Genomic DNA, 25,641 nt, shown 5'->3' with positions numbered 1-25,641 from the left:
TCGATTTCCTGACTGCAGCTTTGTCACAGAAGATGTAAACATCGTCTCCCCCGAGTTTTCAATTGACAGCTATTGCAGTCATGCCCGTTGAAGGATTAACACTTTACTACTGAGCTAGCGGGCACTCTGTACCCCAGTGATGTCTAAGATGGATAATTTGCAACATAAGGGACGAGAGACATTATAGTTTCAGCTTGGAATGAACTTCCTTGACTCAGAAACATAAATCTGGTGACTCTGTCCAATTCCTTAAGTGAGAATGATTAAAGATGCTTCATCGAAATCACTTGAAAATTTCAGTTGAAGGTAGCAGGATAATTCTCAGCCACTCCAGGATGTAAGTTGAAGGTGACATTGTTACTAGGCATACTCACGGATGTTTTGACATCTGTAACTAGCGGTGGAAGAAATGCGTCTCTACAGTTGAGCAGTTTTGGGAGTGTGTGCTGCAAGTGTTTGAAAGACAGGAAACAGGTACCCACCGGACTGAGCAAATGAATTGGCCAGTGAAGTTTATTTACATTTCTGTAACTAGGGATTGGAGTTAAAGCATAGTCACGAATAATATAGATTCATCGACTGTTGTCTGAACACCGTAAACGAAGATCAGGAGCAATTATATAGTGGACTCTATTCTTCAACAGCTGTTTTAATTTCGTTTCTGCCATATGTGTACTGGAAACTGAATAAGCCCATTTATCGGACACAACTCAACAGTGGCAGTTCGTTACATCTTTGCAATCCATACCTAATGTTCGACAAGAAAATAATTGCTCCACTATATTTCATAGCACTGACACCCAAGACCCCACACACTACACAGGCACCCCATCTTGATTCTCTAATAGCTTAGTTATTATGTGAATTTCTTTTGCAGATACATCCCTTTGGTTAGAAATTGTTGCAGTTAGGTGTAATACTAACAGCAGCCATAGTGGTAGATAAACAAAATCCTTTTATAAAGCATGAGATACTGAACTGACAGAGCTGTGAACAGCTTAAGTCAAAACGATACATTTAGAGATGACAGCATTCTATTAAAATTATTGAGATCTTCAGGCGAAAATACCATGACAAAGCTATTTCACCTGTTACGGAGGATATGTGATACAGACGGAGTCCCCTCAGACTAAATCCAGTTCTAAAGGGGGCAGTTGCTGAGATATGAGAATATTAACGAACTCCCTTACTAATAAGCCATGGTTACAAAATAATGTCACCAATTATTCGTAGACATATGTAAAAACTAGTAAAAGCCGAGTTCAGGGAAGATCAGTTTGAATTCTGAAGAAATGTAAAAACAGAAGGATTATAGGCCCCACTTTACAAAATATGTTGAGGATTGGGAAACTTAGGTTCCTAGCATTTGTCGATTTTGATAAAACGTTTGACACTGGTGACTGGAAGACACAAACTTTGAAGGAGCAAGAATAAGGTAAAGTAAGCGGAAGGTTATTAAAAACTAGTATAAAAATCAGACTTTAATCGAAGGACATGAAACGTAGCAGTAGTTGAGAAGAGGGTGACAAAGTAGTTAAAAGGAATGGGTAGTAGTACTGAAAGAGATTGTAAGATCAACAAACGTAGAGAGTGAGTGCAGATTGAGACTCAGAGAAGACTACAATGTTTTCATCGCCGTAAGCTTTGCCGTCGTTATTGAAATTTGCTTTGGCGGCTTACGCTTAAATCTCATCCTGTTCCCCCCGTTTCTTTGAGCCGTCTGTATGGAGTATCCTCGCCTGTAGATATTTGGATCGGAGACAGAACACGGCTTCATTTGAAATAGCTGAAGAAACTGGTTCGTCACTTTCCTCAAGTAGGACATTTGTTGGTATTGATTTCATGGCACCTAGACATATTCTGAGCACTTTATATTGTATGGTGTCAAGGCCAGGTTCTCATTCAAATGAGCAAAAAATAGGAATAGTTCGGAATTTTTTTCGAGCCAATGAAAAGATCTGGTTGGGGATTATAATTGATCATATTTTAAATTTTATTTTAGATTTTCAGTATGAAAGAAAAATTAAATGGCGCCCGTAATTATGGTTTCATCAAAAGGCCTGAAAGTCTGAAGTAAGCAGACTGCATGCAGTGTGACCCCTCGGGAATATTCTGAAATAAAAAAAACTGATAACATCTGTCGATACTACATTAAATTTATAGGAGAATATACCCAACAACAATGTAAGAATCTTCAATTTAACGATATGGTGCCAACTAGAACTTTGATTTCGATTTCTGGAGATTTGTTTCACTCTTTATGGCCTTACAAAAACAATTAATATTATTAAATTTCAAATTTTGTTGGTATAAACTTCAGTGTGTAGTTGTCTATGCTCTAAACGTAGAAGTTAACAGATTGAGCCATTTTATTTTGTGCTGCATGCTGTTTCGAAAAATCGTTTCTAGAGGAAAATTTGTTTAAAGCTTAGTGATAAGTTTTATGTGTATTATTACCATTATTCGTTATTACGTATATTTGATGTCGCTGAACACGAATCTGAAGTTAGATTTCCAAAATTCAATGTAGCTAATCCAATAATGCCAACCAATAATTTTTGGCAATTTTGACCAAAATTTACGTTTGGCCTGCGATTCCAGAACCGTATATCTACCCTTCTTCTAAGTCGAATTGTTCCTCCTCCGTGACGATGAAAGCCGATTTGGCTCAGGCCTGTGTGCTGCATTCGGAAGCCTGCACACGTTATTCGTCATCTTTTACAGCGAATATGTTTCCATGCACGCTGCAGTATAAATCATTTTGTGAACGTGCGTCACGGTTCGACAGGTTTTATACCTGATCCGGGCGTGTCCGGCTGAGAGCGACCCACGGCGGCTGTGACACTGCCTAGGACAATGGGCTGTAGAAACTTTTGAAACACCCGGATTGGTAAACCTTTCCGTCCCAACATTCTAGATACATATGTCTTTCAAAGACTGAAATAAAAATAGTTTTCGACCATTTTGAATGAGGACCTGCTCTTAAATTTTTTGTAGCAAGGCGTCCGTCACCGGTCTGACTTCCGTAGCCCAGACGCAACAGCACCAGCGACAATAAACGTCCATGTATGTGTAATAGTTCGCACTCCATGTTACGCCTACCAGTTGTCTTAACACATTAATGTTTGTCTCACACTTAGCTATCACCTGAGTTATATGTGTTGCCCTCCGCAGTTTACAGTGAATTTACAGGCGAAGGTGTTTCACCACTGGCTTCACCGGTGGAACGTAATTTCCTATCCTCACTGACGGGATATCTGGCATCCGATGTCGGGTGTAGATGCTCACGGCAGACTTGGTCTGTGAAATACTTAGTCCGGTCTTCTCCAGCCAATAACTGTGGGCTGTCAATGGTAAGTCCAATTGATGCTGTTTTTCTTCTTCACCGTCGCTCGTAGTATATACACAAATCATCAGCGTATTGTACCATGCTGATGACGCTGTCGAAAATGGGTCCTATTATGCTGCAGTCTGGAACCGCAGGACCGCTACGGTCGCAGGTTCGAATCCTGCCTCGGGCATGGATGTTTGTGATGTCCTTAGGTTAGTTAGGTTTAGCTAGTTCTAAGTTCTAGGGGACTGATGACCTCAGCAGTTGAGTCCCATAGTGCTCAGAGCCTATTATGCTGTTGCCAACTTTTGTACAATGGTCGCACCACCATTCTGTATTACGTGTTACTATTATTTCCAACGCCTTCAATGAACATGACTGTTCATGCACATTTGTTGGGATTGATTTCATGGCACCTAGACATATTCTGAGCACTTTATATTGTATGGTGTCAAGGCCAGGTTCTCATTCAAATGAGCAAAAAATAGGAATGGTTCGGAATTTTTTTCGAGACAATGAAAAGATCTGTTTGGGGATTATAATTGATCATATTTTAAATTTTATTTTAGATATTCAGTATGAAAGAAAAATGAAATGGCGCCCGTAATTATGGTTTCATCAAAAGGCCTGCAAGTCTGAAGTAAGCAGACTGCGTGCAGTATGACCCCTCGAGAATATTCTGAAATTAAAAAAAAAACTGATAACAGCTGTCGATACTACATTACATTTATGAGAGAATATACCTAACAACAATGTAAGAATCTTCAATTGCAACGATATGGTGCCAACTAGAACTTTGATTTCGATTTCTGGAGATTTGTTTCACTCTTTATGGCCTTACAAAAACAATTAATATTAATGAATTTCAAGTTTTATAGGTATAAACTTCAGTGTGTAGTTGTCTAGGCTGTAAACGTAGAAGTAAACAGGTTGCAACATTTTATTTTGTGTTCCATGCTGTTTCGAAAAATCGTTTCTAGAGGAAAATTTGTTTAAAGCTTAGTGAAAAGTTTTATGTGTATTATTACCACTATTCGTTATTACGTATTTCTGATGTCGCTGAACACGAATCTGAAGTTAGATTTCCAAAATTCAATGTAGCTAATCCAATAATGCCAACCAAAAATTGTTTTTAGCAATTTTGAACAAAATTTAGCGTAAAAGTTTTTTCGTCATTTACGTTTGGCCTGCGATTCCAGGACCGTATATCTACCCTTCTTCTAAGTCGAATTGTTCCTCCTCCGTGGCGATGAAAGCCGATTTGGCTCAGGCCTGTGTGCTGCATTCGGAAGCCTGCACACGTTATTCGTCATCTTTTACAGCGAATATGTTTCCATGCACGCTGCAGTATAAATCATTTTGTGAACGTGCGTCACGGTTCGACAGGTTTTATACCTGATCCGGGCGTGTCCGGCTGAGAGCGACCCACGGCGGCTGTGACACTGCCTAGGACAATGGGCTGTAGAAACTTTTGAAACACCCGGATTGGTAAACCTTTCCGTCCCAACATTCTAGATACATATGTCTTTCAAAGACTGAAATAAAAATAGTTTTCGACCATTTTGAATGAGGACCTGCTCTTAAATTTTTTGTAGCAAGGCGTCCGTCACCGGTCTGACTTCCGTAGCCCAGACGCAACAGCACCAGCGACAATAAACGTCCATGTATGTGTAATAGTTCGCACTCCATGTTACGCCTACCAGTTGTCTTAACACATTAATGTTTGTCTCACACTTAGCTATCACCTGAGTTATATGTGTTGCCCTCCGCAGTTTACAGTGAGTTTACAGGCGAAGGTGTTTCACCACTGGCTTCACCGGTGGAACGTAATTTCCTATCCTCACTGACGGGATATCTGGCATCCGATGTCGGGTGTAGATGCTCACGGCAGACTTGGTCTGTGAAATACTTAGTCCGGTCTTCTCCAGCCAATAACTGTGGGCTGTCAATGGTAAGTCCAATTGATGCTGTTTTTCTTCTTCACCGTCGCTCGTAGTATATACACAAATCATCAGCGTATTGTACCATGCTGATGACGCTGTCGAAAATGGGTCCTATTATGCTGCAGTCTGGAACCGCAGGACCGCTACGGTCGCAGGTTCGAATCCTGCCTCGGGCATGGATGTTTGTGATGTCCTTAGGTTAGTTAGGTTTAACTAGTTCTAAGTTCTAGGGGACTGATGACCTCAACAGTTGAGTCCCATAGTGCTCAGAGCCTATTATGCTGTTGCCAACTTTTGTACAATGGTCGCACCACCATTCTGTATTACGTGTTACTATTATTTCCAACGCCTTCAATGAACATGACTGTTGTGCGGTAAATCTATACGACAGTTCTTCAGATGGTTCTCCAGAATATAAAAGTCGAAAAACTGGCGCTGTGTTCAGTTTAGGAACGTAATTCCTACTGGATCAGGAACTGCCTAAAATATTGCTGAGGTACATTTTTCGTTGAAGCATCAAATTATACAGCACAGTTAAAACATGTGGTGAGGAGCAGATACCGTACTTGTACGTGATGACAACGCTAGATTTAATTCGGTAACTGTTAATTGGCTAATCCAAGACATGGTGTACACTCGCAGCAGTTAAATTAACAGCACGGTCCAGAGTCAACTGTAAGACGACGGAGAAACAATTCCATCTGACTAATGGAAAAGTCTTGTGGCTGGACGCCACTGAAGCCCACTGATACGTTTAATTTTCTCGCATACTGACGAATTTTGTATTCTTGTATTTAAGCTCCCACAGGAGTCTTTCCATTTATTTTTCTGTTCCTTTCGGAATCTTCCAACTTCTGTCGGCAATCTATTTATATCAACGTAATTTTCTTCGGTCATCTTACATTTCTATAATATCATTGATTTCCTCCATTCTTTTATCACCTTTTGACATTCTTCGTCCCTACAATATGACGGTTTCTTTTCTCTCACGAGGAACGGTTTATTCCGTGCAATTGACATCTTCGCAATTTGCTCTATATTTTCTCCTAAAACTGGCGTAATTCGCTACTGTGTCTCCTTGAACCTTAATTTTGTTTATTAGAGGTGCTAGTACCGTCATATATTTGATCCAATTGGTCTTGTGTGTATTTCACCCACAGCTGTTATACAAGGTGAGTCACTAACTACTGCCACCAAGAATAACTCCGAAAGTATGATAGGAGAGAAAAGGTTTGTGGGACAAAAGTTGCATGGGACAACGTTGGTCTTTTGTTGCTTGGTGGGGTCGCTTCAGAGATATGAAGTTCAACTTCTTTTTTTCAAAAAAGGGATGCCTGTTTTCTGATAGTGGCTGTCGAGACGAATCCAGTGATGTATAACAGAAAGGTCTATAAAGGTAGACGAAAGTCCATTTACACAAGGTGTTCGAAGTAATGACCACTAGTATCAATGCAGTGCTGCCAATTTTCTTATGAATTGAATGGTGTTCCATATCGCTTCGGCACTTATCGAAGCACATCCTCTGACAATTCTCTCTCGTACATCGTGGAATTAGTAAATATTCGCCGCATGCGACAGATCCATCTAACGTGCCATTGACATGTAAACACCATTCGACGGTTTCGCAATTGGACAGCAACAGGAACGGTAAGACTAGTATCGTTGAATCAAGGGAATGTAATGATGTATTCCTTCGAAGATCTAGTCGATGTGCTTCTCATTTACGGAGAATGCCAACGAAATTCACTGAGACCTAGAGACTTATACGCTGAAAGGTATCCTCAACGTACTCACCCTACACGTCTTACATTTAAATGTGTGCATGATAAATTGAGAACAACCCTTATCAGTTAAGGTGTGTGAGATGGAGTGACTGTGCAACTGCCAACGCAAGGGAGATGGGAGTGAGGGAAAGAGTGTCAGTTTATGGGTTTCCTTCCCACTGTCTGACAAAATTTTAGTAATTATGTCCACATTCATTTCTTTTGCTGTGTATCGGGGCACTATTAACCTCGCCGTTGAGCGTGCGTAAGCTCTGAATACCCCTCCCCGCACACACGCACGGTATATTTCACCGTATTACTCACATTTTTCGTTCCTCACCTGTAGAGAACTGTTTGGCCAAAGATAAAGATGTCGTCAGTCGAAGTTTGAAGTGCATTTTCGTCCACAAACAAATTTCGTTACTTGTTGTTCTGTAAACAGCGAAAAAGGTGAACGTTTAAGGACGTTAGGTCATAAGAATGTGTACAGTATATTTTACTTTCTAACCAAACTACTGGAGAGATTCTTTTGTGAAGTGGATACAGGCGTCCTCGTACAGTAGCAATTTTTTATGCAATTTCTTCTATTTTTCTTATATTGCGACTGCAAACTTTCTTAGACGTTGGCGCGCCTATATACAGACAGCAGCAGCAACCATGAGGCAGTCACCACTTGACAATGGCCGATAGTCCAGGCAGATGTTGGTTTTTACATAAAAGAGTTGCGGAATTTTTCTTCTCATTGGTTCTATATGTGTCCTTGGGTACTGAATCCGAATTTCATGTTTTCTGAATTGTAGGAGGTCGGGTTTATAACGAGAAACGCGGAAAAAAACTTAAACATTTTCGATCTTTATTCACATTTTCGTTTATATCTCGGTAAGTATGCATTCGTCGAAGATGACCGCTCTATACAAAACAGGTCGTTTTGAATGACTTGTGGGAAAGCAAATGTGACGGAAGTGTTAAAAATTATAACATTTAGGTGCACGACACTGAATGGAAAGATGCAAATGAAATCTTTGTGTACTATTTTACGTGTGTCACGAAGTGAGCGAATATGGAACACAGGAGTAGGTCAGCACATCGAGTAGATGCTCCGTCTAGAAAAGATAGAGGACATTTTCTGGTAGAATACGGATTTAATAGACAGATAAGTTGTGTGGTGAACACTCGATGTATCAAGAAACACCGTACTGATGTCAAGTCCTCAGTTTTCTCGTCACCCTTGGGCTGTCGGCGTCTCACTCCATGTCTCTTGGTCATTAGAAGGTCCAAGTGAATGGTCTTGGGTACAGAAGATCCAGGCAAAGCGTCAGAGGTTGTGGGAGATCCAGGTTGAACAGTTAGTAGCTGTTGATCAACTAAAAAAATTGTAATAGAAACATTAATATTATGACTGATTTATAGAGGTGCATACGGCTGTAAAATATTACGTAAATTAATACCTTCAGCCGACTTGGCTGCTACAGAAAACGATACTGCAAAGGGCTTGCCCTGGTTGTCTTCGTCTTCTACATCAACACTGTCGTCGATACTGCACCACGACCCTTCGCTTTAGTGGCACAGTTTGGTGCAGCACGGTCCTACTGACCTACGCATGTACTGATTTTAGCAATCTGTGTTGCATTTGCACGATATAAGCTGAAGAAGCATCTCGACAGCAGCGGATTTCAATGTGATAATGTGAGCCAATCCATTTTTTCACAGATTCCACTGCTCTGGATCCAAGAAGTACAGTTTGTGCCACGAATGGGGGCTTTTAGTTGCACAAATTCGTATAATCGTGTGGGCATATCTTCGAACAAATCTGCGATTCATATATTCAACGTGTACAGCAGACAGACTGCAAAGGTCGGTATGTGTGTAAACGGAACAGTGGCAGTAAAGTGACGCGTTGAGGTGCAACGTCGACGGCAATTTTGATACCGATGACGAAGAGAACTATGAAAAACCCTTTGTGGTACTTCTATTTGAAGCAGTCGGGGTGACATAACATAGTAATTCATTTCGCATTTGCAGCATTATGCATCTCTGCTAACCAGTTTTTATATCATTACATTAATCATTCAATTAGAATTATGTGGAAGATCAGCAATTCACTGTTCACCCTGACACATTGCCTGGACCTTCCGTTGTCCAAAACCTCTCACTTGGATCTTATAATCAATAAACATGTGTTATGCCATCGACAGGGCGCTGAGAAAACTAAGCACTTGACATCAATACAGGTATTTCTTCAGACATCGAGTGTTCATCATACAACTTATCCATTTATTGTATCCATATTCTACCACGAAATGCCTTCTATCGTTTCGAGATGGCGTATCTACTCGGTGTCATGACCCAATTCTGGGCTCCACATTCTCTGATTTCATGACACATGTACGTTAGTGCATACAGATTTCATTTTTACCTTACTATTCAGTGTCGTGTACGTGACATGTTATAAATATAATTTACTAACGTTTTCATTACATTTGTTTCCTCATAAGATATTCAAACAACCTATTTTAAGCGTAATACAGTGAAAGTAAAGCGTTTGTAAGACACAAACAAGTGGTAGCAGTCGTTTGGCTACAAGGCAGAGAAGACATTTTTCGTACTTTTCCCTTTGCTTCCTTCCCTCTTATGAAAAAACTGACTGAACGTTTAAGCAGCCGCACGTAGGAGATTTAATGTGCTTACACGTGGTGTAGAGGCTTTTGTTGATGACTATATATTTTTTTAGTTTTAGTGGGCTGGAGTTGGCTATCTTGAGTTTTTGAAGATTCTTGTTAGGAAAGATGCTCCCTTTGCACCACTCTGCTCCTTGCTTCATCCACATCGTGCAAAACAATTTAAAGTTAATCAAAGTGAATTTTTTTTCGCTTACGCCTTTGTTCCGCAGTTTTCACGGGGTCGCCTTGGTTACAACGGATTTGGCAAGGTTAATTTGAAGGGGCGGCTGGATGCCCTTCTTGCCGCCAACCCATCACCCCAGGATAGAATTAGTGTACCCCAGCTGTCTGCATATAGTGTAAATCATGAAATAGTGCGAACGTGTTGCAAATGTCTGCGAGTCGTGTAACTGAGGCGGAACGTGGGGACCAGACCCGTATTCACCTAGTTGGATGTGGGAAACCGCCCAAAAACCACATCCAGGCTGGCTGGCACTCCAGCTCTCGTCGGTAATCCGCCGGGCAGATTCCATCAGGAGCTGGCGCGCCTACCCGGATCCAGGAAGGAGCGCATTAGCGCTCTCGGCTAACCTGGCGGTTCATTAAAGTGTGTGCATTAAAATTAACAAAACTGACGATTAGCAGTAGCTTCGAAATTGGTTTCTGCAATGCAGAACAGTTTGGGGTTTTTACGGGTGATAGGAAGGACGTCTGTGTGAGGAGCTGGACGAGCGCATGCTGTTTCACGTCGTGTTCTCACTTTGCATGCTAGAGGCATGGCAGTCTACATTCTAGTCATCTTACTGAGTGATCATTGTATTCTTTCTGATGGTTTAAAGTCACTATGTCACATACTCATTTTCAGCTCCTTGTCGGATGCAGTTTGATGCTTCAGTCTTTAAGCATGTGATTGTTTCCCTCATGTGACTAAAATTCTCTAATACGAACTATAACACTGAGATCACATTGATAATCTGCACTACTGGCCATTAAAATTTCTACGCCACGAAGATGACGTGCTACAGACGCGACATTTAACCGACAGGAAGATGCTGTGAATGCAAATGATCAGCTTTTCGGGGCATTCATACAAGGTTGTCGCCGGTGGCGACACCTACAACGTGCTGACATGAGGAAAGTTTCCAACCAATTTCTCGTACGCAAACAGCAGTTGACCGGCGTTGCCTGTTGAAACGTTGTTGTGATGCCTCATGTGAGGAGGAGAAATGCATACCATCACGTTTCCGACTTTGATAAAGGTCCGATTGTAGACTATCGGGATTACGGTTTATCGTATCGCGACATTGCTGCTCGGGTTGGTCGAGATCCAATGACTGTTAGGAGAATATGGAATCGGTGGGTTCAGGAGGGTAATACTGAACGCCGTGCTGGATCCCAACGGCCCCGTGTCCCTAGCAGTCGCGATGGCAGGCTGTAACGGATCGTGAAGCCACGTCTCGATCCCTGAGTCAACAGATGGGGACGTTTGCAGGATAACAACCATCGGCACGAACAGTTCGACGACGTTTGCAGTAGCATCGACTATCAGCACGGAGACCATGGCTGCGGTTACCCTTGACGCTGCATCACAGAGAGGAGTGCCTGTGATGGTGTACTCAACGACGAACCTGGGTGCACGAATGGCAAAACGTCATTTTTTCGGATGGATCCAGGTTCTGTTTACTGCATCACGATGGTCGCATCCGTGTTTGGCGACATCACAGTGAACGCACCCTGCCGCCGTTGGATAAGCAGCTGAGCAGCAAGTCGTATACTCCTAGCTCACTCATTTGTTACATAGTTTAATTCTTAATTTCTTTGCGTGTTTTTGGTACTTGCATTGTTTAATTCATAAATTTCGAGCGTATTATAGTATTTGAGAGTTGTAGCATCGCGTTTTAGTACCTGAATAGTGTAAATTCGCGTAGTCGTTTGTCTACTGTTTTGTTTTGAACGGCCAGTGTCGGTTGGTCGCAGTCAGTGTGCTCCCTGCCGCCGTTGGATAAGCAGCTGAGCAGCAAGTCGTATACTCCTAGCTCACTCATTTGTTACATAGTTTAATTCTTAATTTCTTTGCGTGTTTTTGGTACTTGCATTGTTTAGTTCATAAATTTCGGGCGTATTATAGTATTTGAGAGTGTAGCATCGTGTTTTAGTATCTGAATAGTGTAATTTCGCTTAGTCTCCTTCCGCCGCCGAGCAGTGTCAGCAGTGCGCAAGTAGCAGCATTACTGCATTTACTAGGCAATCTTGTATTTTAATAACCGTTTAAATTTTGTCGATTTGTTTGCGCTCTCTGTAGATTAGTTCAGACGTTCTTAGCAAAACAGTTTTTAGCATGGATAGGAACTGCAACTGCTGTGTTCGGATGCAGGCTGAGTTGGCATCCCTTCGCTCCCAGCTTCAGGCAGTGTTGGCTTCGGTCACACAGCTTGAGGCTGTTGCCAATGGGCATCACTGTGGGGGTCGGGATGGGGGTTTGTCGGGGACGGCCAGCTCGTCCCACGCATCCCCTGATCGGACTACGACTGTGGTTGCCCGGGATACTGCCCGCATTGAGGCTGATCCCTCACCTGTGGTAGAGTGGGAGGTCGTTTCAAGGTGTGGCAGGGGGCGAAAGACATTCCGGAGGGCTGAACGGAAAGCCTCTCCAGTTTGTCTGACGAACCGGTTTCAGGCTCTGTCTCAGGCTGATACTGATCTTCGGCCTGACATGGCTGCTTGTCCTGTTCCAGAGGTTGCCCCTCAGTCTGCAAGATCCGGGCAGTCGCAGAGGGTGGGCTTACTGGTAGTTGGGAGCTCCAACGTCAGGCGCGTAATGGGGCCCCTTAGGGAAATGGCAGCAAGAGAGGGGAAGAAAACCAATGTGCACTCCGTGTGCATACCGGGGGGAGTCATTCCAGATGTGGAAAGGGTCCTTCCGGATGCCATGAAGGGTACAGGGTGCACCCATCTGCAGGTGGTCGCTCATGTCGGCACCAATGATGTGTGTCGCTATGGATCGGAGGAAATCCTCTCTGGCTTCCGGCGGCTATCTGATTTGGTGAAGACTGCCAGTCTCGCTAGCGGGATGAAAGCAGAGCTCACCATCTGCAGCATCGTCGACAGGACTGACTGCGGACCTTTGGTACAGAGCCGAGTGGAGGGTCTGAATCAGAGGCTGAGACGGTTCTGCGACCGTGTGGGCTGCAGATTCCTCGACTTGCGCCATAGGGTGGTGGGGATTCGGGTTCCGCTGGATAGGTCAGGAGTCCACTACACGCAACAAGCGGCTACACGGGTAGCAGGGGTTGTGTGGCGTGGGCTGGGCGGTTTTTTAGGTTAGATGGCCTTGGGCAAGTACAGAAAGGGCAACAGCCTCAACGGGTGCGGGGCAAAGTCAGGACATGCGGGGACCGAGCAGCAATCGGTATCGTAATTGTCAACTGTCGAAGCTGCGTTGGTAAAGTACCGGAACTTCAAGCGCTGATAGAAGGCACCGAAGCTGAAATCGTTATAGGTACAGAAAGCTGGCTTAAGCCAGAGATAGATTCTGCCGAAATTTTTACAAAGGTACAGACGGTGTTTAGAAAGGATAGATTGCATGCAACCGGTGGTGGAGTGTTCATCGCTGTTAGTAGTAGTTTATCCTGTAGTGAAGTAGAAGTGGATAGTTCCTGTGAATTATTATGGGTGGAGGTTACACTAAACAACCGAACTAGGTTAATAATTGGCTCCTTTTACCGACCTCCCGACTCAGCAGCATTAGTGGCAGAACAACTGAGAGAAAATTTGGAATACATTTCACATAAATTTTCTCAGCATGTTATAGTCTTAGGTGGAGATTTCAATTTACCAGATATAGACTGGGACACTCAGATGTTTAGCACGGGTGGTAGGGACAGAGCATCGAGTGACATTATACTGAGTGCACTATCCGAAAATTACCTCGAGCAATTAAACAGAGAACCGACTCGTGGAGATAACATATTGGACCTACTGATAACAAACAGACCCGAACTTTTCGAATCTGTATGTACAGAACAGGGAATCAGTGATCATAAGGCCGTTGCAGCATCCCTGAATATGGAAGTTAATAGGAATATAAAAAAAGGGAGGAAGGTTTATCTGTTTAGCAAGAGTAATAGAAGGCAGATTTCAGACTACCTAACAGATCAAAACGAAAATTTCTGTTCCGACGCTGACAATGTTGAGTGTTTATGGAAAAAGTTCAAGGCAATCGTAAAATGCGTTTTAGACAGGTACGTGCCGAGTAAAACTGTGAGGGACGGGAAAAACCCACCGTGGTACAACAACAAAGTTAGGAAACTACTGCGAAAGCAAAGAGAGCTTCACTCCAAGTTTAAACGCAGCCAAAACCTCTCAGACAAACAGAAGCTAAACGATGTCAAAGTTAGCGTAAGGAGGGCTATGCGTGAAGCGTTCATTGAATTCGAAAGTAAAATTCTATGTACCGACTTGACAGAAAATCCTAGGAAGTTCTGGTCTTACGTTAAATCAGTAAGTGGCTCGAAACAGCATATCCAGACACTACGGGATGATGATGGCATTGAAACAGAGGATGACACGCGTAAAGCTGAAATACTAAACACCTTTTTCCAAAGCTGTTTCACAGAGGAAGACCGCACTGCAGTTCCTTCTCTAAATCCTCGCACAAACGAAAAAATGGCTGACATCGAAATAAGTGTCCAAGGAATAGAAAAGCAACTGGAATCACTCAATAGAGGAAAGTCCACTGGACCTGACGGGATACCAATTCGATTCTACACAGAGTACGCGAAAGAACTTGCCCCCCTTCTAACAGCCGTGTACCGCAAGTCTCTAGAGGAACGGAGGGTTCCAAATGATTGGAAAAGAGCACAGATAGTCCCAGTCTTCAAGAAGGGTCGTCGAGCAGATGCGCAAAACTATAGACCTATATCTCTTACGTCGATCTCTTGTAGAATTTTAGATCATGTTTTTTGCTCGCGTATCATGTCATTTCTGGAAACCCAGAATCTACTATGTAGGAATCAACATGGATTCCGGAAACAGCGATCGTGTGAGACCCAACTCGCCTTATTTGTTCATGAGACCCAGAAAATATTAGATACAGGCTCCCAGGTAGATGCTATTTTTCTTGACTTCCGGAAGGCGTTCGATACAGTTCCGCACTGTCGCCTGATAAGCAAAGTAAGAGCCTACGGAATATCAGACCAGCTGTGTGGCTGGATTGAGGAGTTTTTGGCAAACAGAACACAGCATGTTGTTATCAATGGAGAGACGTCTACAGACGTTAAAGTAACCTCTGGCGTGCCACAGGGGAGTGTTATGGGACCATTGCTTTTCACAATATATATAAATGACTTAGTAGATAGTGTCGGAAGTTCCATGCGGCTTTTCGCGGATGATGCTGTAGTATACAGAGAAGTTGCTGCATTAGAAAATTGTAGCGAAATACAGGAAGATCTGCAGCGGATAGGCACTTGGTGCAGGGAGTGGCAACTGACCCTTAACATAGACAAATGTAATGTATTGCGAATACATAGAAAGAAGGATCCTTTATTGTATGATTATATGATAGCGGAACAAACACTGGTAGCAGTTACTTCAGTAAAATATCTGGGAGTATGCGTACGGAACGATTTGAAGTGGAATGATCATATAAAACTAATTGTTGGTAAGGCGGGTACCAGGTTGAGATTCATTGGGAGAGTGCTTAGAAAATGTAGTCCATCAACAAAGGAGGTGGCTTACAAAACACTCGTTCGACCTATACTTGAGTATTGCTCATCAGTGTGGGATCCGTACCAGGTCGGGTTGACGGAGGAGATAGAGAAGATCCAAAGAAGAGCGGCGCGTTTCGTCACTGGGTTATTTGGTAACCGTGATAGCGTTACGGAGATGTTTAATAAACTCAAGTGGCAGACTCTGCAAGAGAGGCGCTCTGCATCGCGGTGTAGCTTGCTCGCCAGGTTTCGAGAGGATGCGTTTCTGGATGAGGTATCGAATATATTGCTTCCCCCTACTTATACTTCCCGAGGAGATCACGAATGTAAAATTAGAGAGATTAGAGCGCGCACGGAGGCTTTCAGACAGTCGTTCTTCCCGCGAACCATACGCGACTGGAACAGGAAAGGGAGGTAATGACAGTGGCACGTAAGGTGCCCTCCGCCACACACCGTTGGGTGGCTTGCGGAGTATCAGTGTAGATGTAGATGTAGATGTAGCGTGTATTCATCGCCATTCTGGCGTATAACCCGGCGTGATGGTATGGGGTGCCATTGGTTACACGTCTCGGTCACCTCTTGTTCGCATTGACGGCACTTTGAACAGTGGACGTTACATTTCAAATGTGTTACGACCCGTGGCTCTACCCTTCATTCGATCCCTGCGAAACCCTACATTTCAGCACGACTGCATCTTGCAGGTCCTGTACGGGCCTTTCTGCATACAGAAAATGTTCGACTGTTGCCCTGGCCAGCACATTCTCCACATCTCTCACCAATTGAAAACGTCTGGTCAATGATGGCCGAGCAACTGGCTCATCACAATACAACAGTCACTATTCTTGATGAACTGTGGTATCGTGTTGAAGCTGCATGGGCAGCTGTACCTGTACACGCCATCCAAGCTCTGTTTGACTCAATGCCCAGGCGTATCAAGGCCGTTATTACGGCCAGAGGTGGTTGTTCTGGGTACTGATTTCTCAGGATCTATGCACCCAAATTGCGAGAAAATGTAGTCACATGTCAGTTCTAGTATAATATATTTGTCCAACGAATATCCGTTTATCATCTGCATTTCTTCTTGGTGTAGCAATTTTAATGGCCAGTTGTGTAATTACTGCAGACAACAGACACGGTGATTGTGTTGGGAGTCAGAAACAGCATTTGGCTAGGACAATACCATGGTACCGTCACTGGGTAGGGGACAGACCTGAGAGATCTTAGGCAGGAAGTGAAGAATGGGGAGAAGCTAAGCTGCCTTGAGCATCACGTTCAAAACTGTGGTACACGAAGGTAACAGCTGCTGGCTGGCAGCCAGTGACTGTAGACATCAAAATAGATTCTACGAAACACTGACACGTCACCCCAAAATCGCCCCTGCTGCCCATGATTTCATCCAACACAATTCTGCCGAGTGGTGAGATAAGGTGGCTAATTCAGTCCCCATCTACATGCCCGATTACTGTAATATCCATACTAAGTCCAAATTGTATGGAAGCAGCCTACTCACGCCGTAATAAATTCACATCAGTCTTTCCATTCTGTGCCAGCCAGTCTGCTGTAACTAGCTCCGACGTCATGAATGTTGCGCAATACTTTAAAAATCAAGTAAATAACCTGAAACGGTTCTAGCATGTCAGGAGTAATACTAAATTAATATGTGTTGAATATCAGTTCGATAACTTTAACCATTTTCGAAATTTGGACGTTTATCTGTAAAAATCATTGGCGCAACAGAAAAGAGCTAGAGACTTTATTTATATTTAGATTCCTTTTTCATAATTATTTAATAGAAACAGAACTTTGGATCTCACAAATTAAGATTTTAGTTGAAATTCAATATTTTCTGGTTTTTGGCTTAAAAATTAAGGAAGCAAGATAGATTAAGTAGGTTAATAAATAAGGCTAGGATGTTTAAATTTAAGTAGCAGGGAGATTCACTATAATCATAAAGATGTGAGAAGTTTCAACTGAATGACTATAAAACTATAGCGATAGCATTTCTCCAAAGAGCAAGTTCAGAGCTCGTCTACTGCGTGTAGTGTAATTAAATTAATTCTCTCGCCCAAAATAATTGACTTAGCCACATCAGAATTTTATTATGATTACTTACCTGTGTGCTGATTGCACATTTAAATTGAGAGCTTCATCGGCCATCAGCAAAGGAAGCAATGATTTATTCAATAACTTAATATGGTGCATTACTAGCCCAGCGGCTAGTCGGGAGAGCCGATTTGATCAGGTGTTCCCTTAGCCGTCCGCACCGCGGCTTTATATATAAGAACGCTGCGTGAGGAAGCAAGGCCCCAGTTCTCTCCAGACGCTGAATAGCACACCATCTGTGTCGAGAGTCGCGTCGCGTCGGTATCATTGCTATAAACAGCCTCGGATGCCGTATTAAGTTACTCGGGATACACGTAACCATGAAATCATTTCGAGTGAAGTGTTAATTCTGGGATGACTTTAATTATCTGTCTTCAGTTTGCGTATGCCGTATTTTCACGTGCCGCCGCGGGACAGACATTCTACCATTATTTAGCATGGCATTTGATGAACCTAATCATCAAGTTATGGCGAGCATTTATTTAAACATTTAATTTGGACAGTTATAGTTGCATCAGCGCATTAGACTCTGAACTGCTCTGTTAGTCAGATTGTGTGGATTCTTTGTTTTCATCTGTGACTTTCAGATTATAGAGAACGTTTTTTACACGATCGTTTTTGGTTATGAATCCCAGACAATCTCCTAATTCCTCAGAGCTATAAGCTGTAGCTATAGGTGTATTTCTCAGATGAAGTGGGCACTAGGAATTCTAATTACAGGCTTCACGTTTTGCTAATCACTTTCTGGTTGCCAGAATTGTAGTTAGAGAGCCAGTGTTGAGAACGGCAAAACAACAGCATAAATAATAGGAACATTATAAACAACAATAATTCCACCCGCCACCACACAAAATGATCACCATTTTATTTTTGTATTGGTGATTTGTGAATGATTATAATGTAAAACTAATGTTTCCATATATTGTCATTTCGAATTTTTACTACACGTTTTATGAATAAGTAAAACTGAACAAAGGAAATTGTACGACGGAGATCTAAAACGGAATATGTCTAAATTTTTTATTTATGTGAAAACTTCTGAAGCTTTTTAAATAACACAAACTTTATTTGCAACGTAAATTTTTATTTTTTATTTTTACATGTTTACAGCCATTTGACACTAGAAGTGTCCGAACTGTTGGTATTAACATGGCGGTGTGTAACGTAACTATGTCACTGCTTGAGAAACAGCATTTCGAATTCAATGAGTTCGTTTACACTCAGCACAGGCTCCTTCGGAATGACAGTGCCGGACCACATATATGCGCTGCTATCTCTGCAACAGTCGGACGCCTTCGGTTACAGTCATCGATCATCCTCCACACAGTGCTCCAGAATGCGAGTCCAGTGTGTTGACCATTGCGCCATATCTAACGGTCCAAATGGGAATTAGCTGCTGCTCGTCCGGGTACAATTCCACTGTCTGAACACTGTGTCACATCACCTCACACGTTAATAGCAGAACTCCACACTGCTATTACAAGGTGGGTCCCAAAGTTCGCACAGGGAACAAGGCTATCGTTATGACTCCACTGGACGAAATTACGGAAATATCGCAAGAAAGGCATGCTTCAACATAAATGCAGATGCTAGACAAGCATACAGCTTGTGCAGTTGTATTTGACCACGAACGGCCTCTGAGCAATGTGTAGTGCATTATATAAGAACTATGGGATTTAAAAGGTGGGCAAACTGCTGCAACTCGTATATTGGGAGCTTCCGTATGTAGTGGGACGCGAAATTGAAGCGTCACCCATCCACCAGTGTCAGCCCAGTTTGCAGGTGAACATAAGTTTAATTTAGTTTTGTTTATGTATTTTTTGTAATATTTGTAATGGCTGTGAATTATGTAAAGTTTTGTATTTATTTTTTATGTTTCATGTACGGAGAGGGCGGCGCAACGAACGGAGACAGCATATTCACTGCCGGGACCAGAGAGAAAATTGCTAGCCACTATACGTCGCGGGTCGACAGCCAAAGAGCAACAGAAGATCCTGAAACCGAGTTGTTGCGTCGTCTTTCTAAAAATCGAAAAAATAGGAATTTGTAAGGTTTTGTACAACAATGACGTCATAGAAAGTTTAATCATGTCGTAAATGTTCAGTCCTATCTTGTCAATGCTCAGGTTCACGTCTATATGTAGGAAGATTATAAACTAGTGGATGCTACTAAAGTTTAAATACGTGTTCTGAAAATTTATTTGTGAAGAATTATGTTAAGTAATTTATTTGACAAGATTATTAACTTTTGACAGCGTTCATCGCGAGTTTGATTCTTGAAAGTTTATTCAATGTGGTTCTAATATTTATTAAAGCTGCTGTTTCAAGAGGCACCGTATATAACATTAATAACGCATACAGGGAAAGCAGAAAAACATAATCCATGTAGTCATAACGTGAGCAAAAGTGTGTAGAACAATCGTGATAGGCGCCCATTGTTAACCTGAAAGTCGCACTCGTGAACCCTATCAGCACCAAAATAACACGAGGGGAGCTCCATAAGCGAGCAATTATTAGGAAATCTGAAATTCCAAAACCACTCATCACTGATGCAAATGACCATAAGAAGGAAACCAGGTGCCGATGCCCTGAAACCTGTGCTAAGGAGCAATAGAAGAAATGCACTTGAACGGATGAATCTTGTTTCACACTGTTTCCAACTTCTGGCCGCGGTTACGTTCCAAGAATGGAACCTGGCGGGTGTTTGGTAATGATATGGGAAACATACTGTGTTGTTCCATGAGCCCGATACTTACTCTTAAAGATCGCATTACTGCCAAGTATTAGGTGACTATTTTGGCGGATCAGGCACATTCCTTTGTACAACGTTTGTCCCCCAAAGCTGATGCTTGTTCCAAGAAGATAGGGCCCCTTTTCACATAGCCTGAAGTGTTCAAGACTCGTTTTATGACCACGAGGATAAATTGCCGCATCTCCTCTAGCCACCAAAGTGACCATATCTCAATATTACAAAGGTTTTGTGGTCTAGTTAGGAGAGAAAGGTACGTGGTCGGTGTCCATTTTCATCATTTTTTCCTTCCCTAGGCAATATTTGCAGACTGAAGTTTATAATATTCCCTTTAAACCCATACAGAACCTGTACTTATTATCCATTGTATGACAACTAGAAGCTGTTTTGAAAGCTGACAGGTTTCCTACACTACGTTAAGCGTGGTAATAGGTTCTGGTTTTGGGCCCGCATCTCGTGGTCGTGCGGTAGCGTTCTCGCTTCCCACGACCGGGTTCCCGGGTTCGATTCCCGGCGGGGTCAGGGATTTTCTCTGCCTCGTGATGGCTGGGTGTTGTGTGATGTCCTTAGGTTAGTTAGGTTTAAGTAGTTCTAAGTTCTAGGGGACTGATGACCATAGATGTAAAGTCCCATAGTGCTCAGAGCCATTTTTTCTGGTTTTGGTGTTTCTATCTTTTTGACCAACTCCTGTATGAGACGTGTTACCTAGCTAAACGACTCCACTCCACAACCTTGTGAGGTTGAACAGGATCACTGAGGATCAAAACACAATCAAATCACGCACAGGTGCCTTCTATACGATGTCTGATTTTAAAAAAATTCGACGATGTTATCCATAGAGCATAATGCAGTTCCTACTCTGTTGTGTTGTTTCAGCGCTGGCAGCTGCGTGTTGCCTCGCCGGAGACACAAGTAATTATACTATGTGTGTTTTGGCCATGCAAATTAGTTCATGACCTACTTTAACTGACAGTGCAATTAGTGGTGTCACGCGGCTAATTTTGTAACTGCCACCCTCAACTGTGTGTGCGCGTGACAGCGTGATGCTGTTACCTGTACTCTGTAGAGATGGACCATCAAGCGCGGCTGGACAACATATGCTGATTCGACAGTTAACAATACGTTTTTAAATCTGAAAGTTCCTAAACCGGAAGTTTTGTTTTCAAGTACATTGGCCTCAACAAATCATACGGTTACTCCAATTCCCTCTCATCGACGCACGTTAAGCCAACAAAAATTTTATTACATCAAATTCGATTAGGCATGAAATTTTTGTTACTTTGAAAACAGTAAAAATGATACGAACATTAGACTAATAAGAAACCCCTTGAGTGCGAGGTCGCAAGTTCAGTCTTTGGTACGCCTCATTTATTGTTATTGTGTTAACATTTACAACTGGAAAAGAATTAGCCGCTAATGACGCACTATGTGTGTCAGGAGGGCGACAGAAAATGAGTGTCCGGGAGATGTTGAGATCAACTTTCTGTGGGATATATGTATTACACTCGAGAAAACAGACATCGTTCCCATTCAAGAAACGCTCAAAACATACCGTTAACTCGTACCATGAACATCGAATGAAAAATGGCGCGTCAAATTGATCGCAAAATTTCACACCATCATGATCGAAGGCGAACTCCTTGAGAGTTACAAACCGTGCAGAACGTTCAGTTAGGTATCCACCCATAAAGAATGCATGTAGAATAATGTTGGTATAAAGGGGTGAAGAGGACTGCTGGAATGTCACGGCATCCAACCAAATGCGAAACAGTCTGAGGTTGAGCTTATCTTGTAACTGGGGATTCTTTAAGACGTAGCTCCAAACAGTGCAAATGTGTTTTATAGGCACGAAAAAACCAAACATCCAGAGTTTGAACTCGTCCAGTAGGTCAAGGTGGTGTGAAATGCAATGTAACATACTTTTCAGGAGGGACAGTTTGCTCTAAGGGACAAAAATATTTATACTCAGATCATGAATCAAGCCAAATCAAGGTATTTTGGCCAGCTATTAGCCAAAAGCAGTGCTCATACGATAGATTTCTCCTACGCCTGCTGTGACGTAAGTTTTCCCTACTGTCCTTCATCACTCACACGACCAAGAATCACAAGGGGCAGAGCACCAAATTCTCGCAGCACAGTATGTAACTTTCCAGCCAACTTACCATCCAGATTAACAGTCGGAAAATCCTATACGAATGCATTAAGGCATTGATAATAGTTGACCTCCAAACAACTCTCTTGCTACCTCTAATTTCCTGGGTTCCATTCATATGCATTTCCTCTTCAAAACCCGGTTGTTCGGAGTTATAAACAAATTGCTTACTGAACGATTGGATTCGTCTGTTTATCTCATCTACAAGTCTTCGGAAGGATTCCGCAGTTTCCTGTGCATCGATAAGTTGACGCTTTGTTTGAAATTTCGTTATCATACGTCTTCTAGTTCTGTAGCACTGTGTGAAGCTATGCAGCCATCTCTCTCTTATCCTGATATCAGTGTAATCTTATTTCGTGCACGATTTGCTGCGCGTAACGTAGTAGTCACTATTATGCACATCCTGTAAATGGTATCGACCATCCTTGATAGGCGTAAACTTCAATTTTTGTAACATGTGTGCCTCGTTCTCCCTTGAATTATGTACTACACGTTCATATTGCTGTGGACTTACTGGAAATCTGTTCACATTTGTTCTTTTAATATGCTGTGGATTATCTTAGATCTATCTTATCATGTTTAGCACTCGCTTCTTGGCCAACGATTTTCCTTTACTGCGTATCACTGGAGACGGGCTTTGTGGCTTCCCGACCGACAAGGACAATGAACTGCATGACTCCACACCTGTTCCACTATCACTTTCACTTGTTAAGTACGTATCGTCATCATTGTACTCCCTATGTACACTTTCCGCTCTGCCGAGCATATACCAGACCATACTTTCCACTAATTCATTTTGTAGAAACGCCAAAATTTCGCCTGCAATTTCTTTCTCACTCTGCGAAACTACTTCCGTTACTTTCTGACGAAATGTCAACTTCGGCAACTGTTGTTAGATATTTAGATATAATGTTATGTTTGGTTAGTTTATCGTTGCCACTGCTCTACTTTTCATCAACACCACTCCCTCTGTAGCAGCGTTGTGAGTTACTCTTCGACTAGCATCATGCCGTGCTCACCATTGGATACCTCCTGTCCCTCCCCCTGTTGGCACCAGCAGCCAATATTGTGGTTGCACGGAAGTAAATATGTGGGGTGTCATTGGCCTTTTGAGACCTCGCACTCCAGTAGTTATTTATAAGTTTAGCCTAGTCCTCTTGATAGTCCGAAATAAGTCAGCATAGGGCCTCAACTCATGACCTGAAATAAGTTTCTTGTTATTAAAAGGATAACCAAGTTCGGAAATGTGTGCTCATACACACAACGACGTATCCCAATATCTGCTACAGTTATACGATCAAAGCAGGTGGAAATAGTGGGAAACCCTGAAAAATTGTGTGACTTTAAGCTAGAGTTGAAATGCACAACCTTGTCTTTTGAAAGGAATTAGTCAAAATCTATAGCGTAATGGGAATGGATGCATTGGGAATCGACAAAGTATTGACTTCACAGAGAATACTTGAAGTTATACAAATAAACCAAGGAAAAAGGGATTGATGGAGAAGACGGTCAGTTTCATAGTGATCTTAAATTTTCATTCGCCACCCGAATATATGTTACTCCACCCGTTCCGTTATTACCGGTGGCGTATGAAGTCACCATTTGTGCACAGACCCAAGCTAACCAAACAGCTTCGCCAAGTGAGCACCAGTACGAAACTCAGTTCGCACTTTTCCCACATGTTATCCAGCGAACCACGAAAGAAGGGCAAAAGGCAGACTCCGTACTCCTTGATCTCAGGAAGTGTTTGAAAAGGTAACCCACTGAATACTGTTCACAAAATTATAAGCACAAGAAAAGTGTTCCCAGGTATGTGAGTAGCTCCTATACTTCTTATGTTATAGATTCCAGTACGTTGTTACCGACGACGATCGTTCATCACAGACACGGGTATTTACAGTACCGCTCGAGGGTAGTGTGTTAGGACCACTCGTATTTCTTTTATACGTAAGTGATCTGACGAACAACGTGAGTGGCAGACTGCGGCTCTTTGCTGATGACGCTTGATATACGCGAAGGTGTTGTCGTTGACTGACTGTTGGACGTAACTAGATGACAAACAAAATTTGTAGTTGATGTGATGAATGGTAGCTTGCTCTAAACGTAGAAAAATGTAAGTTAGTGCCGATGAGTATCAAGAGACAATCCAGTCACGTTCGAATACAGTCATGTCGATTCAGAATCTAACTGAAACCTTACGGTATATTGATAATTGTTACTTATGGACCGTCTGACAGCAACTGAATAAAACACAATTTTAGTGCCATACGCGTTTCGCCTTTATTTTCTGCAAGGCATCATCAGTGGCAGGTTGCGTGGACAATTTCTTACATATTACGCTCCTGTTGCATTTTTGGTGTTGTTCTTCTTCTTATGAACGCCAATTTGCGGTTTTTCCCACGTTCTACAGCACTATGCACTGAACGCTTGTTTTAATGCAATGTTTTGGTTTCTGTTGTCCAAGTTGGAGATGTATAACTGAAACCTTTCAAAGTAATATGAAATGGAACGAGCACTTACGGAAAGTAGTGTGGAGCGCGAATGGTCCACTTCGATTTATTGGGAGATATTTACTGTGTTTCATCGGTAAAGAAGACCGCATATAGAACACTAGTGTGATCCTTTCTTGAGTACTGTTCAGGTTTTTGGGATCCCCATCAGATCGGATTAAAGGAAGACATCGAACCTGTTCAAAGAGGGAGGCGGGGTGCTAGATTTGTCACTGGAAGATTCGGTCAACACTCAGGTATTTGGGAGATGTTTTGTAGACTCAAATGGGAATCCCTAGAGGGAAGACAACGTTCTTTTCGCGAAGCACTGTGGAACAAATTTAGAGAACCAGCATATGAAGCTGAGAGCTGAACGATTCTACTGCCACTGTCGTACAGTTCGCGTAAAGACGACAAAGATATGAAAAATTAAGGGAGGCATATAGACTACCGTTTTCCCCTCGCTCTATTTGTAAGTGGAACAGGAAATAAATTACTAGAAGCAGTACAAGTTACTCTCCATCGTGCATCTTACTCTGACTTGAGGAGTATGTATGTGGATGTAGATGGAGGTTGTCTGTGGGACAGCGTGACATAATTACAGTACTGGCAGCACTACGGTTCAGTTAGTTTTCCCCTGGACTGATTCATTTATAAAATTACTGGAATGTTAAATGTCGTCCCGTCCCAGTTGAGAAGGGTGTATGCCACTTCGTGCACAATGTAATCATTTGCATGATTTGG

The sequence above is a fragment of the Schistocerca serialis genome, chromosome 8 (assembly GCF_023864345.2).
Source record: "Schistocerca serialis cubense isolate TAMUIC-IGC-003099 chromosome 8, iqSchSeri2.2, whole genome shotgun sequence".
In the NCBI taxonomy this organism is placed as follows: domain Eukaryota; kingdom Metazoa; phylum Arthropoda; class Insecta; order Orthoptera; family Acrididae; genus Schistocerca; species Schistocerca serialis.
This window is presented reverse-complemented; position numbering follows the sequence as displayed.